General features: G+C 49.7%; 1 protein-coding gene across 4 annotated transcripts in view; it reads right to left on the bottom strand.

Annotated features, from left to right (window-relative positions):
- RBFOX1 (RNA binding fox-1 homolog 1) overlaps window positions 1-14,868 on the bottom strand; it is a 1,044,467-nt gene that overhangs the window by 527,024 nt on the left and 502,575 nt on the right. The gene's annotated exons all lie outside the window — the stretch shown is intronic.

A 14,868-nucleotide genomic window follows, 5' to 3' on the forward strand; every position in this document is an offset into this window, starting at 1 on the left:
TCCACTTGCTCTCCCAGACGTATCTCTTCTTTTATTCCCTTTGGAGAACCAGAGTCTTGCCTGAACAGGAGCTTACTGTGGTGGTGTAGGGTGGGGGCAGTGTCAAGGCAGCGGGGCTGGGGTACGAGGTTAAACGAAAGAAGTTGACAAAACCCCTTGCACACACCAGGATCCCATATGTGTGCTGGTTCTAATTCCAGCAGCTCCACTTCCCATCCAGCTCCCTGCTTGTGGCCTGGGAAAGCAGTCAAGGACAGCCCAAAGCCTTGGGACCCTGCACCCGTGTGGGAGACCAGGAAGAAGCTCCTGGGTCCTGGCTTCAGACTGGCTCAGCTCCAGCTGTTGTGGCCACTTGGGGAGTGAATTAGCAGACAGAAGATCTTCCTCTCTGTATATCTAACTTTGCGATAAAAATAAATAAATCTTTACAAAAAATGTTGACAAAGTGAAGGATTAAATAGAAACCAAAATGGATGCACTATCCGGTGGAAACTGGAACAGACCAACCCAGTTAAGCTCTGACTCTTAATTCAAGCTAACAGTCCTTAAGGATACCTTCATGAACACATCTTAAAATCTCAAAATATGGGGAATTTGCTTCCATGCTTGAGTGACCTGAGGAATCCAATCTTCCAAACACTACACAACATCCAGTGAGACCTTTTCCCGCTCTTCCTCTTGGAAGCAGAGAGCTGCTGATCTAGACGTGAGCCAAGCACCAGTTATCTGATGAGAGCGGTGTTAAGAGATCAGGGCGCCCACAGATCTCACACAAGCCTCAAATTACAGGTTGGAAAGAGAGATGCTTCGATGCTCGCTCTGCCACACTCTCACTTGTGGAGGACACCAGTGGACAGGAGGACATGTTGCTGGGGTCTCAGACAAGAGATTGGGGCACAGGAATCAGACCAACACGGAGCAGGGGGCAGCAGCCGCCAGTGACATACCATCAGGTTCGCCACCGGCCGCTCTTCCCTCCCACTGCATCCATCTGCCTCCTGCAAGGCAGTGTTCTGTGGGGTTTTCATTCCAGGCTTGATGCTGATCTGAACATAAAACAGCAGCCTAGGGCCACCAGGAGTCCCCGGCCACTCTGATGCATACAGACACCTCGACACACAAGACAGCAAAAAGCCCCTTTGCCTTTGATCACTTGCATGGGGTGGGGGTGGAGGGAAACATATTGCCTATTATTTATTCTAATAATAAACCATTACCCCAGGCGCATTTTTATTCTCCAGATTTAATAAGGTATTTTGTGAACCGAGGCAGAGGAAGGTTGGAGAAAACAATTGCAGTTATTACGAAGATGGTTTCTATTTGTTTCCGTGGCAGAAGCAATCACCATTCTTTTCCTGCATAATCAAGGGTTATAATTGCCCCCCTCCAAAATCTTATCCCAGCCCCTCTCTCAGCCCAAGAAAATTCGAACAATATTCACCAAAAATACCCTGAGGAACTAAAAGGGCTTGGCAGGCCTCCCTGAACCAACCTCCAGGGACCATCATTACCTATAGCCAGGAAACTGGGATTGCATAGCCTGGGCATCTCAACTTGGATTTTCCCATCAGCCCCCTCTCCACACCCGGCTGTGGGGAGAGGGAATAGGGAGCCAATTTGCATGCCATCCACATATTTCTACTTGTAGAGAGTAAGTGTTTTCAAGACATTTCTCAAGTGAAGATGTTTAAATGGACTCTTTTTTTTTCTTTTTCATTGGATATTACAGAGCTCCATGATCATTTTTTTTTTAATCAGCAGTAGATAATTTCATAATCCATGTCCCAATTAAATAGATTCGGCAGACACAGAGACCAAGGCCTTATCTGGGTGGTCATCTTGCACATGTTAATTGACTTTCTAGAGGCATCTCGGAGGCAGGCATTAAGAGGATCAACTTCTAACCCCAGGCTTTCAAGGCTCACATGTCGACCCTCCCACTCATGCCTGAGAACTTGCCTGGGTCAGCCTTTGTGTCTCAAAGGATCACTGCCAGCTTTGGATGAGTTACCAGTCACACAGCCTAGTGCTGAAGATGCACCCAGGCCCCACGCTGGAGCCCAGCTCAAGTCCAGCTCAGGCAGACCCTGCGTGGCAACGACGACAGCTTCACTAGGTCCCTCCTGCCTACCAGGGAGACCCCCACCTTAGCACTGAACACTGTGGACATCTAGGGAGTGAAGCAAGACATGGTTGGTTGGCTTCATGCTGTCTCTATCTCTCTCTTTGCCTCTCTCCCACCCCTCTGCCTAGCATGTAGAAAACATTATCTAAGTACCTTTACAGTGCAGAGAAATAAATTCAATCCAAAAATCTATTTGTCGTTGCTGTTCTGATTTGTTCTTTGATAAGCTGACAATGGAGTGGACCCATCTCGCCGAGGACTTAAGCAATTGTGCTGACAAAAAGCACAGCTGTGGGAAAAGCAAGGCTCGGAAGAGTGGCCGATACATTGGAAAGTTCTGTGTCGGGGCATCACAAGTCCCTGTCTACAGAGCAGAGAGAAAGCCGATAGAAAGAAGTCACCTAACATCTATTGTGCTGTCCTCGGGGAGGTGGGGAACAAGGTCCACCTAACAATGGGGTGAACTACATGCAGTGGGACTAATTTTCCAGATGAGGAGAGCAGACAAATGTGACTTTCTAGACTCACATCTCTGGGGGAGCGCCCCCACACTGGCTCACTGTGCCACACTGCCTTTGGCCTCTCTAGAAATCTTTGCATGGTTGCAGGAGGCCTTTTCCAACTCCTGCTTTCTATGACTTTACAAAATGTCATCATTTAAGAAATGGGAACAATTCCGTAGCTGGAGAAGCTTGAGGAGTATTCATTTTCTAATTTTCCAGTTCAGTTGGCTGAAAGGGTTGGCTGGGTGGTGGTTGTTATTGTTGCTATGTGCGTGTATGTGTGTGTTCATACACCCTTCCTGGAAGGCTTAATGGAAAGGGTGCTGGAAGACATATGCTTCACGGGAAAAAAAAAAAGGAATCTGGAAAACCCCAAACATAAAGAATCTTTACTGGGAGGCCTAGATTCCTCCTGCTCTGAAGGAGTGAAGAGGCGTTCGTGTAAATGGCAGGCAATCGAAAGGGGAAATCTGGGCCATCTCGTCGCTTGCTTTGTCATCAACAGTGCTAATTAGACACCGGGAGCAATGACTGAGCTCAGAGAGCTCTCCAGACTTAAAATAATAACAACAATAAACCAACAGAGTGGAGCTTTACCTTAGCAAAGAAAATATTTTCACAAGGAACGTTCTGAAAGGAACTGAGTGGGAAACCTTGGCAATTAAATCCTGCAAATGTGCTCAGAAATAATCCCAGGGGAAGTCTTATCTGTACTTAATATTCAAATAAATATTCTTTTTGTGTGCGGTGCCTTCAATGGGGTGCATTTTATTGAATTTAAGTGTATAACGTAATCAGCATCATGAGGGATCATCCCGAGCAGTGGCAGGGCACTTTACCTAGGATAAATGGGTCGGCTCCACAGGCGGCGGACGGGGGCAGTGGTGGGAGAGGAGGGCAGCTCAAGGGGCAGCACCCACACACAGTGTACCTGAGCCTACTGACTCCAGCGCCCTTTACTGTCCTCCATCATCTCTGCACTCTGACCTAAAGACAGAAGTGCGTTAAGGTCTTCTACTTCCCAGGATGGGGCAACACCCACACACAGTGTACCTGAGCCTACTGACTCCAGTGCCCCTTACTGTCCTCCATCATCTCTGCACTCTGACCTAAAGACAGAAGTGCGTTAAGGTCTTCTACTTCCCAGGATGGAGACGGTGCATGATCTGCCCACAGTTCCCATGTGGCGAACTAAACTCTGGTCCTTTAGCATTATTCCTGCCGTCTTATTTCACCTCCCCCCAACACGAGGAGGCCTCCCCCCACCTGTGAAGACCCTCCTTACAGAGAAGTCAGGGGATGCTGGGAGCCACAGCAACTTGAGTGTTTGGAAGCTTGGCAATCCTACCAGATGGCTACACCATGAGTCCGGACACATCAACCACAGTTCAAATTCAGCTGGACACAAGTTGACGCCCTTCAGAGAGGCTGAAAATCAATTTCACCACCACCAGTAAAACAGGCAGAACCGCCTAACAACAAACAATGTGCTCTCTGGCATTAGAAATTATCATGTTGACTCCACCAAAAAACGATTACAGAAGTTGGGCAGATAAAGCATAACACCCTTTGGCAGATCTTATTTTAGCAAATAAGAAGGTCTGGATGTTTGGTTAGTCCTACTTGGGGATTGGTCCATTTTTAACTTGACCATGAGTTTTAAAATTGTTTTTTAAAAAAAGTAGTGAGGGATGTCCACTCTGTGATATGGCTAGTCCCAGTGTTGTTGCGACACTGGCACTTCATATGACTGCTGGTTTGTGTCCCAGATGCTCCATGTTTGATTCAGTTTCCTGACCTTCACTTCCTAATAATGACCTAGGAAAAGCAGTCGAACGTGGCCCTAGTGCTTGGGTCCCCACCATCTTTGTGGGAGACCCAGCTGATGCTCCTGGCTCCCGAATTTGGCAAGGCTCAGCCCTGGCTGTTGCAGCCATTTGTGGAATGAACCAGCAAGTTAAAGATGTCACTCCATCCCTCTGTCCCACCTCTCTGACATCCAAATAAGCAACTAAATCTTAAAGAAAAAAAAAAATCCAAGGAAAAACAAAGACATTTTCGGTTAAATAAAAATAGAGAAAATTTGTCACTAATGCATTTGTTTCATAAGAAATGTTAAGAGAAATTCTTAACAAAAATAAAAAAGAATACAGAACAGAAACCCAGAACTACATTTAAAAAAAAAAAAGCAATGGAGAAGGAAAAAAGAGGAGTAAAGCAGCAAACAACAAAAAGACAATTTGTAGTTATCTAAAAGAAATATAATAAACCCATCAGGTTCCGACGATGGAGCACTCTGAGCAGTAGGGATCACTGGATATCTGGAGCTAAAGCACAGGAGAGCAGGTGTCCTGCCCTGGACCTGAGCAAAGCCACAAGCTCAAGGTCACACCAAGAACAAGTGCCCTAAGCATGGAAGCCCATACAGGTGACACAGCCCGGGACACGGAGCCCGGGACACGGCAAAACCTCCGGCATGGCAGAGATGGCTGAGAGCCAAGCAACAAGTCCCCAGGGTGGCAAAAAGGGATGAGTGTGGCATGTGGGTGAGCCAGGCCTGATGCAAAGCAGACCTCATCTTCAGCAGGTCAACTGTGATGGGGTGTTTCTTGGGAACACAGAAAAGCACTGCTGGAGAAATGATCAAATGGCTTTGATCAAATACCAGTTACATGAGCTCTTCTGAGCAGTGGGATCAGTGGCCTCCTGCCTGAGGAGGCCACTGCCTTTTTACCATCCCACCATGTGGGGCAAAGTAACCTGGTCCCACCGACGGGGCAAATAAATGGCAGAGCTGGGACAGGAAGCCCTGTGGTGCCCACAGTTAGACTCAGCCTCACCGAGGTGGCTCGTCCTGGATGATTCTTGCTGATGGGTCTTGTTTTCAGGGTGTTTCACCCTAGCACTAGCAAGGATGGATGGAGACGGGGCTTCCGAACACGGTGTGGTCATTCGCAGGCATGGGGACCCTATGCTCTGCCAAAAGTCATCTGGGAATCACACAAGTTTATCAACTTAAAAACTAGCCTGAGAAAGATGTACTGAATTTCAAATCCTACCTGCAATTGCCTTGCTAAGGCCCAACCAATGATTTTGTGGTTTGCATAGCCCGTAGGCCTACCACTACCCACGCCTGCACACCTCCTCGTTGGCGAATGGCGAGACCCTTCACAAAACTTGGATGACGAACTTTCACACACACAGCTAAATAATAATTCACACTCGGATCTGATCAAGGCCAGCCCCGTTTTCTGCATGCTGCTTGTGGAGCTGATTGGGAAACTTCTAGAAGCTCAAACTCCCCACATCCACATCACCGAGCTCCCTGCTCCTTAGGATTTCCTAGGCAGAGAAAGTTCTATGATAGTTCTCAGGCACCTCGCACTTTCAAGGAAACACAACATCTTTGGAGACTGTTTGCACAATGAAGTCAACTTGAGGTCTGGCTGAATTCATTCTTTTTAAAGGGTGAGAGGTCCTTATCATGCCTAAAGGAAAAGCCCACAGGGGGAAACCTTCAGGCAGGAAACCCGCCCCTCCCCGCCCCTGCGGCCCTGCTCCAAGGCACAGCAATTTCACCCAGCGCCTTTCATCTCGAAATGCGGAGCTGCATGCCAATTTGATTAGAAAGTGGCCTGCACGTGGCGTAGGCCTCCCTGTCCATGATGGGGACGGCTGGACGAATGAATCTTGGAGTGGCAGAGTCTGCCTGTCCTTCCTCAGCTCTGTAAGCCAGCTCCTTTGCATCCTGACTCCCACTACTCCCAAAGGCGCCCAGGCTGCGAGACTGCGGCAAGCGACGGGCAAACAAGAAGCTCAGAACTCAGCCTCTGTGCTGGAGATGAAGCAAGGCCTCCTGTCCTTGCTCGCTTCCTTCCTCCCTTTCCTATTTTTTCCTCATACCAGAGACAAACCCTGCACTGAGTACGCTGCGGAGGAAAAGAGAAAGTTTCATCAGTGAAAATAACAATTATTGTCTTTCCATCTGGAAACTTTTCTTGCCACACCTTTTGAAGCGTAAACTACCCACGTGCTGCAGGGGTGGAACACGATGTTCTTTTGTCACCTGCGTGGGCACATCTGAGCACCTTGGTCTTGGGCAGAGGACAGGTCGGAGCAGCAGTGGAAGACAGTGACTAGGGCAGGTACTCCAGGGTCAAGCTGCTTGGCGTAGGATCTGGGCTCACTGCTGACAAGGTGGCTGGCCTTGGACACGTAACCTAAGCCGTCCATACAATCCAATCAGGAAAAGCGGAGATGCTTGCGGTGCCTAACTCACCAGGTTTTTATGGCACAAATTGGAGTTCATATCCAAAAAAGCCCTTTAATCAGCCCCTGGCAAAGAGATGGGATTATGTAATGCTTGTTAAATAAAATAGATATAATTAACTTCTCCAGAGGGATGATTCATTCTCTATTCATTTGCTTGTTGATTAATTGAACAAATATTTATGAGCGCTGACTATGTGCCAGTCGATCAGAATGCAGCCTTGCCTTTGGGAAACTCTTGTTTTGCCAGGAGGGTACCGGGCTCTCAGCTCTTCCTGCTTAGAAAAAAAAAACATTTGGAAGAAAAGCAGGTCCCTCCTCACTCCCACTGGGTCTTCTCAGCCAGTGGGTGCACTGCTGGTCAGGGACAACAGAGGAGGCTGTGGGCCGGGCTCCTGCAGGCAGCTGGCTCCCGTCCCTCCCAAAGGGAATCCACTCTGAAGCCAAAGCGAGTGTGCCTGCTGCGAAGGCCCAGGGCCAGAGAGCTCACAGGCTGTCGCCACAGCTGGCCAGCTCCCACTGGACAAGGCCAGACACAGGATGCCCCTTGCAAAGGCTTCCCTAGCAGCGAACAGACCCAGCAAGTGAACTGCGGGACGTGGATCGGCAGGTGCCGAGTCCACGCTGTCTCACTGCTGCAGCAGAGGAAGGCAGACAGTTCAGCAGGAGAGTGAGGCCTGGGAACCACAGAGGAAGGCAGACAGCTGGTGGGGATGAGGGTACACTCTGCCAGAGGCCCCATGGGGCAAGTACCCGCCATCTCCTTGGAAGAGTATCACCTGCAGGGTGCCCAGGCCTTGCCCTCAGCCTACGGAAACACCAGGGTGGCAAGGTGGGAGGGGCAGGGAGAGAGGCGGTATTAGGCCTGTGCAGTTACTATGCAGTGTGCATATAAGAGAGGATGAGAGAGGATGAGAGAGGACAGAAACTGCATAAGTACTCAGGATTACGAGGGCTGCCTCCAAATGCCCTCTGGCCCAGCGCAGAGCAACTCACACCACTGCAGGACCATTCTGCCCTGGGCACGTGGGTGGAGCTATTAAGCAGAACACATCCAAAAGGGCCTGCCAGTGGTCCCTAGGCTCCCCCATCACAGGGAGTCAACAGGAACCTCACCAGCCTCGTGGGCAGAGGCCCTCAGCCTTCTCCCAGAATTCCCCTGACGAGATGTTCAAGGGATAACTCAGCCCAAAGGGCACATGTTTCCTGCAGACCCTTCACCTTGAACTCTGGCTCTGGTCTTGCCTCAACCTGTATACAACATCTGGTTTGGGGCCTGACTGTCCCCTCTGTTCCTTCAACTGCTTGGTCCTCTAACACGGCGTGACCTGCCCAGGGGATCTGACTACCGTTTCTGGTGAGGCTGGGATTCTGCACAGGAGAGAAATCCCTTTGCTAGCAGCTGTGGATGGCTCGGTGTAGGAATCCCACGTCAGGCTGCTGGCGGATGCGGCTCAACCAGTTTGAATCCCTGCAGCGCCACCTGCTGGCCAACAGTTCTTAGTACCGAGCATTCCACTTAGCCCAGCTGGGACATCCAATACAGGAGTGACCAGCTCCTGAGGCCAAGCATGGTCCAGGGCTCCCCCAAAGCCCCATGAGGAAGCGTCACCATGTTCACAGAACCTGTCCTGTCTGTGAGAGCCACTTCCCCGTGGCAGTGAGGCTGTGACTACTGCCCACTGGTCTAGCATCACAGCATTTTTGCTTCTGTGTTGTGTTGTTTTCCATAGGGGATAGAGTGGGCAGACTACAGAGACTTAGATGGGCAGACAAAGAGACAAAGAGACCTCCCATTCGCTCCTTCGCTGCCTGCAATGAACAGGGCTGGTCCAGACCAAAGCCAAGAGCTGAGAACTCCACCCAGGCCTTTCACAGGAGTGGCAAGGAGCCAGCCGCATGAGCCATTACCTGCTGCTAGATGTGGAAGCCAGGCATTCGGGTGTGGGACAAGGGTGTGTTCATATCTGCCCAATGCCCACCCTGACCGTGCTCATTAGCCATGGTGTGTGTCCATCTGGGACTGTGTGGTTTCTAAAGGTCCTTTGTGGCTAGGCTTTCCACGAGCCACGTGACAGACAGCAAACCCCAAGGCTCACCAGTGACCGACAGAGAGAACTGCAGAGGGCAGCTCTCCCCTGCCATTCCTCTGTCTGCAGGGTGAACGGGAGGTCAGAACAGGCACTGGCGGGTGTGCAGCCTGGGGCTCCTCCACTCATGTCCACATGCCAGGAATGGGAGCAGACCGTCCTGAACATGGGACAGAGATGACTACGACCTTAAGGCCACCACACAGATCCCTGCCCTGATGCCGACTAGACGAGGAAGGCTCTCCCAGCACCTACACTCATTTTTGCACAAGGGCCTATAATGATTGCCTATTATTAAAAAGTGCATGAGAGAGAAGCTATGGATTATAAATTCATGGTAGATTATGTTTTAATGTTCCCCAAACAGAATAATAATTGCTAAAATTGCTCTGGGTATCAAGCTTCGTTGCACTGAGCTGCACTCCAAGAGTTATTATTCAACAAAAAAAAATCACTTAGGGTACCAGGATGGGACCATGTCACAGGTCCAGGCTGTGCGTGCCTAGCCCTGTTGAGGCCACCCTAACCCCATGCATTCACACCCAGGGTAGGAGGCAAGTGCCAATGCTGTAAATTAAGGTGTGATTTGTAAATGCCTCATTAATATTTATTAAATGATTATTAGATGCTCTTATAATCTTTAATAAGATATTATAAAGCATGTCATTAAAATGTATTAGAAACACATTCTTCGCAAGGCACGCCAGAGCCTGCTGTTAGAAAACGCCTCGTGTCAGGATCTTCTTCCTAAATCCCTTTCCGAGGTATCAGGAGGAAACAGAAACGCAAGCGTCAGCGTGTCCAAAGCATCCCCCGGCAGGGAGATGAAAATCCCCCCTGTGGGACCAGAAAGAACAGTCGGCCCAGGCAGGATGGCTGTCCCCTGGCTGGGAACCTCTGCAGGGGTTGACAAATGTGCTTCAGCTCTGGGTGGTGAGAACGGGCAGCCTCTCCCAAGCCAGCTCCCTGCTAATGCACCCAGGACAGCCACAGGTGACCCAAGTGGAGCCACATATGGAGCCCCAGATGAAAACCTTGGCTTCCAACTTCGGCTTGGCATACCCTGGCTGTTGCAGCAATTTGGGGAGTGGACCAGCAGATTGGAGGATCTCTCTCTCTCCCTCTTTCTGCTTCTGTCTCTCCCTGTAACTGCTTTTCAATTATATTAACATCTACCTCCTATTGCAGAGACAGGAAGGCAACATACATGGAGGGACCAAAGAGGTGTGGTCATAGTATTTGGTTTCAATTTTTTTAACTCATGTCTACATGTATGCACACGTGAAAATCTGCAAGAGAAGAATCTGAAGGGCGTATATGGAAAGATGAGATCTCCATTCTTTCTGCATCAAGATATCTTCCGATACGCTCTCATTCATTCTTGAGTGTCACTAGCTCCTTGCACAAATGGGCACCCAGGCATGATCGACTTGCTTTGCACTTGGCATGACCTGTGCTGCCTCAGTGCCTCAGCCTGGGTCATGCCCCGGGCCCGGGCATCTCCTGCCTCCACTCTTTGGAAGGCAACTCCTTCTGACGTTCAATGACGAGCATCCCCCCTGCCTGCTCTACACCTTTCCTGCGTGCACCTGTGAGCTGATAACAAGTGAAGATGTCAAAGGGAAGCAATAGGATTTGAAGCACAGTTCTGGAACACACAAGAGCCTTAGCCACAGGACCTGTTTTTCCTCCAGCTTCCTGGCATAGGAGAGTTGGGAATGGTCCTCATTCCATGGGCAAAATGAGCTGATGGGGGAGTGGCACAGAACGAATGCTCAGCACCCGGTTAGTGCTTGGTAAGCATCTGATGTCCTGGTGTGGCCTGCTGGCTACCTGTCCTGCTTCTCTCCTCTGGCCCAAAATACTAGGAGCCAGCTGCTGAACCCAGCTGGCTAACAGCTACACAACAACCCTAAGCCGAGCTTCCCCACCAGGGCCTCCACCAGGGTGACTACGATCAAAGGCAAGTTTCCACTGGCGTGAAGTTCCTGGTGCCTAAGAAGATGAAAGCAGCCTGACACTGAATTCAGCCTCGTCAGCTCGAGAAGAGTGGGGAGCAACGTGCTCCGGGGTCAGGCCAAGCCAACTGTGAATGCGGTGTCTACCCCCGACCAAGAAAGTGACTTCAACAGACTCTGGCTAATTCAGCTCATTTCTCTCCTCTCAGTTGACTCCTCTTTGAGACGAAGATGGCAGCATCCTCCTTCTAGAATGAGGAATCCCACATGTGGGGCCTGGTATTATGGTATAGAATGTTAAGCCATGACCCATGACATGGGGATCCCTTAGGAGTACTGGTCCAGTCCTGCCTGCTCCACTTCTGACCCAGCCCCCTGCTAATGCGTCTGGGAAATCAGTAGATGATGGCCCAGGTTCTTGGGTCCCTACCACCCATGTGGGAGACTTAGAGCTCCTGCTCCTGGCTTCAGCCTTGGCCAGCTCCAGTCATTCTGATTGTTTTGGGAGTAACTAGTGCGGGAAAATACCCTCTTTCTTCCCACCCCCACCCCTTACCCAGCTCTATTTTTCAATTAAATGTTTTTCTAAAAAAAAAAATCATATAAGTCTGCATATAATATACAGTCAATGGTAGTAATCCATGAACATTTACCAGGCTTATCAAAGCTGCCATGGTTACTTTATTCACTTTGGTGCTTTTATTTATTAAGTTTGAGGGCTTAATCAACACTATGGTGAACATGCTCCTTGGTCTACACAGCTACAGAACAGGGACCTGGACTAAGGGTGTGGCCACAGGGACCTGACAAGTACCTGCTCCAGACTCTGAGAGCGCACGCAAGGACCCCTGCCGGCCTGGAGTCCAGCCCCTCCTGGGCATTTCCTGTATAGGCTGTGGATAAAGCCAGTGGCTTGAGATTCCTGCATATGGGTTCATGGCCACACCCTCTGGGACCCACTCCTGCAGCAGGCCCCACCTTCCTTCCTGCTCTGCTAGAAGCCTGGCTCTCCTGGGACCCCTCCACGACTTCCCACCCCGGAGTCTTCCTCCATGCCCCCTGCAGCAGTACAAACATAGGTACAGCCAGAGTGGATATAAAGGCAACTATTCGAATCCACTAGGGGATAGCCAAGAGAGATGGGGGCCAAAGCAAGGCATGCCAGGAGGAAAGGGCGCTTGGCAGCTGCCTGGGCCAAGGTTGGGCTCCCTGGCCTGTCCATGCTTTGATTTATCCATCTATTCAACAAGCATCACTCAGCACCCACTAAAGCCCGGCTCGGGGCAGGTCCGGCACAGCAGTGATGCCAGTGGGGAGGCAGAGACCCTGCTGAGCTCGTGGGTCTCCTCCTCTTCCCCTCCCGGACAGTCTCCTCCCCCTCGCGGCTCTCCCACCTCTTCCTTCTGTAACAAGATCACACAAGCATCATCCCATTTAGCTTCCTTCTGTGCTTGCTTTTTCTGTGAGCATGTTTGATCTTGGCTTTGATAAAAGAAATCTATTGTCCTGCATTCTGGTTTCATGCCTTCTTTTCTACAAGTTTTGGTTTTGAAATCACTTTACACTCATAGAAAGAGTGAAAAGGGAGTCCCCTTTGCCTGACCCCGTGTGGTGAACATCCTGCGGAAGGAGTAGGGGTATCAGAGGAGGACACCGATGACTCTGCTGACCCAATGAGAAGAGCTCCTAGGGGTTCTCTGGAAGCAGCAGCATTTAGCCGGTGGGCGAAAGGTCTGTTCCTTCCGGGTGACAGAAGAGTGCATGAGGCGCCTGTCAGGTGAGAAGGTGGGGTGCCTGGGAGCAGGTGAGGAGTGAGTCAGTGTTTCTGAGTCACAGACCAGGAGGTGGAGGAGGCCGGAGGAGCAGCCCACACAGCTCTGGGTGAACGGGAATGAGATGGAGCCAGGGTTGTTGTACGGTGGGAAAAGCTGTGATGCCAGCATCCCCTGCTGGAGGGTCTGCTTGAAGTCCTGCTACTCAACCTTCCATTCCTGCCCCCTGCCAGTGCGCCCAGGATCCCTGCCAGCCCTGTGGGAGACCAGGCTGCTCTCCTGGTTTCTGGCTCTAGCCTGACCCAGCCATAAATGTTGTGACTATTCAGCAAGTGAGCCAGCAGATGCAAGATCTGTCTTCTGTCTCCCTCTGCCATTCTGTTTTTCAAACAAATACATAAAGATATCTTTACAAAAAAGGGAATGAGATATGACACTTATCTCTTGTGAGTGGGCAGAGCCCTGAAGGATGAGGTACACACCAGCAGACACTCCCTTGCGTGGACTCCACTCCATCAACTTCCCTTCAGAGCAAAGGCACACCTTCTTTGGCCATGCATCAGCCAGACCTTGCTGCTCTGTTAAGTTCCCAAGCATCCATAGCTCACATCAAAGGAGCAGTAGGGCCACAGACTCTGGGCTCCTGGGAAGCTGATGCAGCTGAGAACTAAATATAGCTGATGGCTCCACAAGCAGCAACACAACCAAACTTAAATGGGGTAAATGCACCAAATTATAAGATTTCCTAGTTTTCTTCAGTATGGAGAAAGGAAACTCAAAAGGGAGGTGACAGCAATTGTTTTCTATAAACCACACCATATGTGTAAAAGGATCCTGGGGATGTACCACACAGGCAGAAGCAGTGCGGTTCTTCCAAGCTCTGGAGGGAGTGTTGCTTCCCAGTGCATACATACAAATGCGCATCTACACAGATCAGAATCCAGGAATAAATCTTGGCACGACTAAACTGGGGTGGCTTTCAATTTGCAGAAGTTGTGCACATCCTCACAGCAAGATAAATTAGGATAAATCACATGAGCAAGATGAATTAAGACAACACAATCGCAAATGCATACATGCAATCACGCTCAAAAAGAAAGCTTCCAGATTAAAAAAGAAAAAACTGCCTAACTCTTTATGGCGCTGGCCTAAAGCATTACCTGGGGCTGGAGCTTCACAATGAAAACAAAGAGACTGTTGAAACTGCCAGCAAACCTCTGGTGCAAAGGGAAGCCAGAGGGAACATCTAGAATGAGACACGGAGTGGAAGCCTGCCGGGGAGGTGGAGTGGGGGGCTGTACCCTCCCCAGAGCCGGACCCTCCCAGCAGAGAGAGCTAGCAGGGCTTGCCTTCCAAAAGGATTGGCAGTCTTCTCCTGGGCACTTTGTAAAATTCCATTCTCTGCATACCAAACTTGCCCATCACAAGCATTTTGGTAAACGTGTTTGCTGTCTCACTGTCTTCTTTGCAAGCCTCTGAGACGCCGGGTTCCTTCCCAATAAGTAAACAAATAAGTAAATATGCAGCTAAAAATAAAACACACCAGGGAAAAGATGGTATTCCTTTCCCGGAGGGTCATAACTCAGGAGTATTTGTTTGGAAGTCAGCCTGTCGCAGGGCTGTGGAAAGGTGAAGAGAAAAGCTATTGTGCATCCAGAAAAGGGAAAGCTTCCCTCACCAAGGTCAAGTATATATCAGCTGCAAGACAAAGCAACACTCATTTCAAACTGAGGCCACGATGTACCTTGACCCCAGTCTCATGAAAACAACAATTTGCAGTCGCCTATAAAACACTTGGCTTTACTTTCTCTGTTCTGTGGGCTTCTTCCAAACTCAGACTCCTGAGTTAGCAGTATCTGGCTGTATTTTACAAGCGTGTGTGTACATGTCAGTGTGTGCACTGCATTCTCAAGTTGGGGGCTGAGATTTATCTCATTCTCTGACGGCATTTTATCGTTATTAGAGAGCAATAAATTTCAGCTCCGTTAGCACTGCATTTAAATATGCACCCACCAAGACAGAAAGATGCTGGATCTATAGTGTGCTATAAATTTCCATTATTTGCCATCATTCTATACGTGGGCCTTGGCAGAGCCCAGCCGAGGCTGCACATTTTTGTTTAGATAGCTCCTCTTCCCTAAAGGGAAACTT

Source organism: Ochotona curzoniae, unplaced genomic scaffold, assembly GCF_017591425.1.
Source record: "Ochotona curzoniae isolate NIBS_2020 unplaced genomic scaffold, NIBS_Ocur_1.0 contig_2321, whole genome shotgun sequence".
NCBI classification, from domain to species: domain Eukaryota; kingdom Metazoa; phylum Chordata; class Mammalia; order Lagomorpha; family Ochotonidae; genus Ochotona; species Ochotona curzoniae.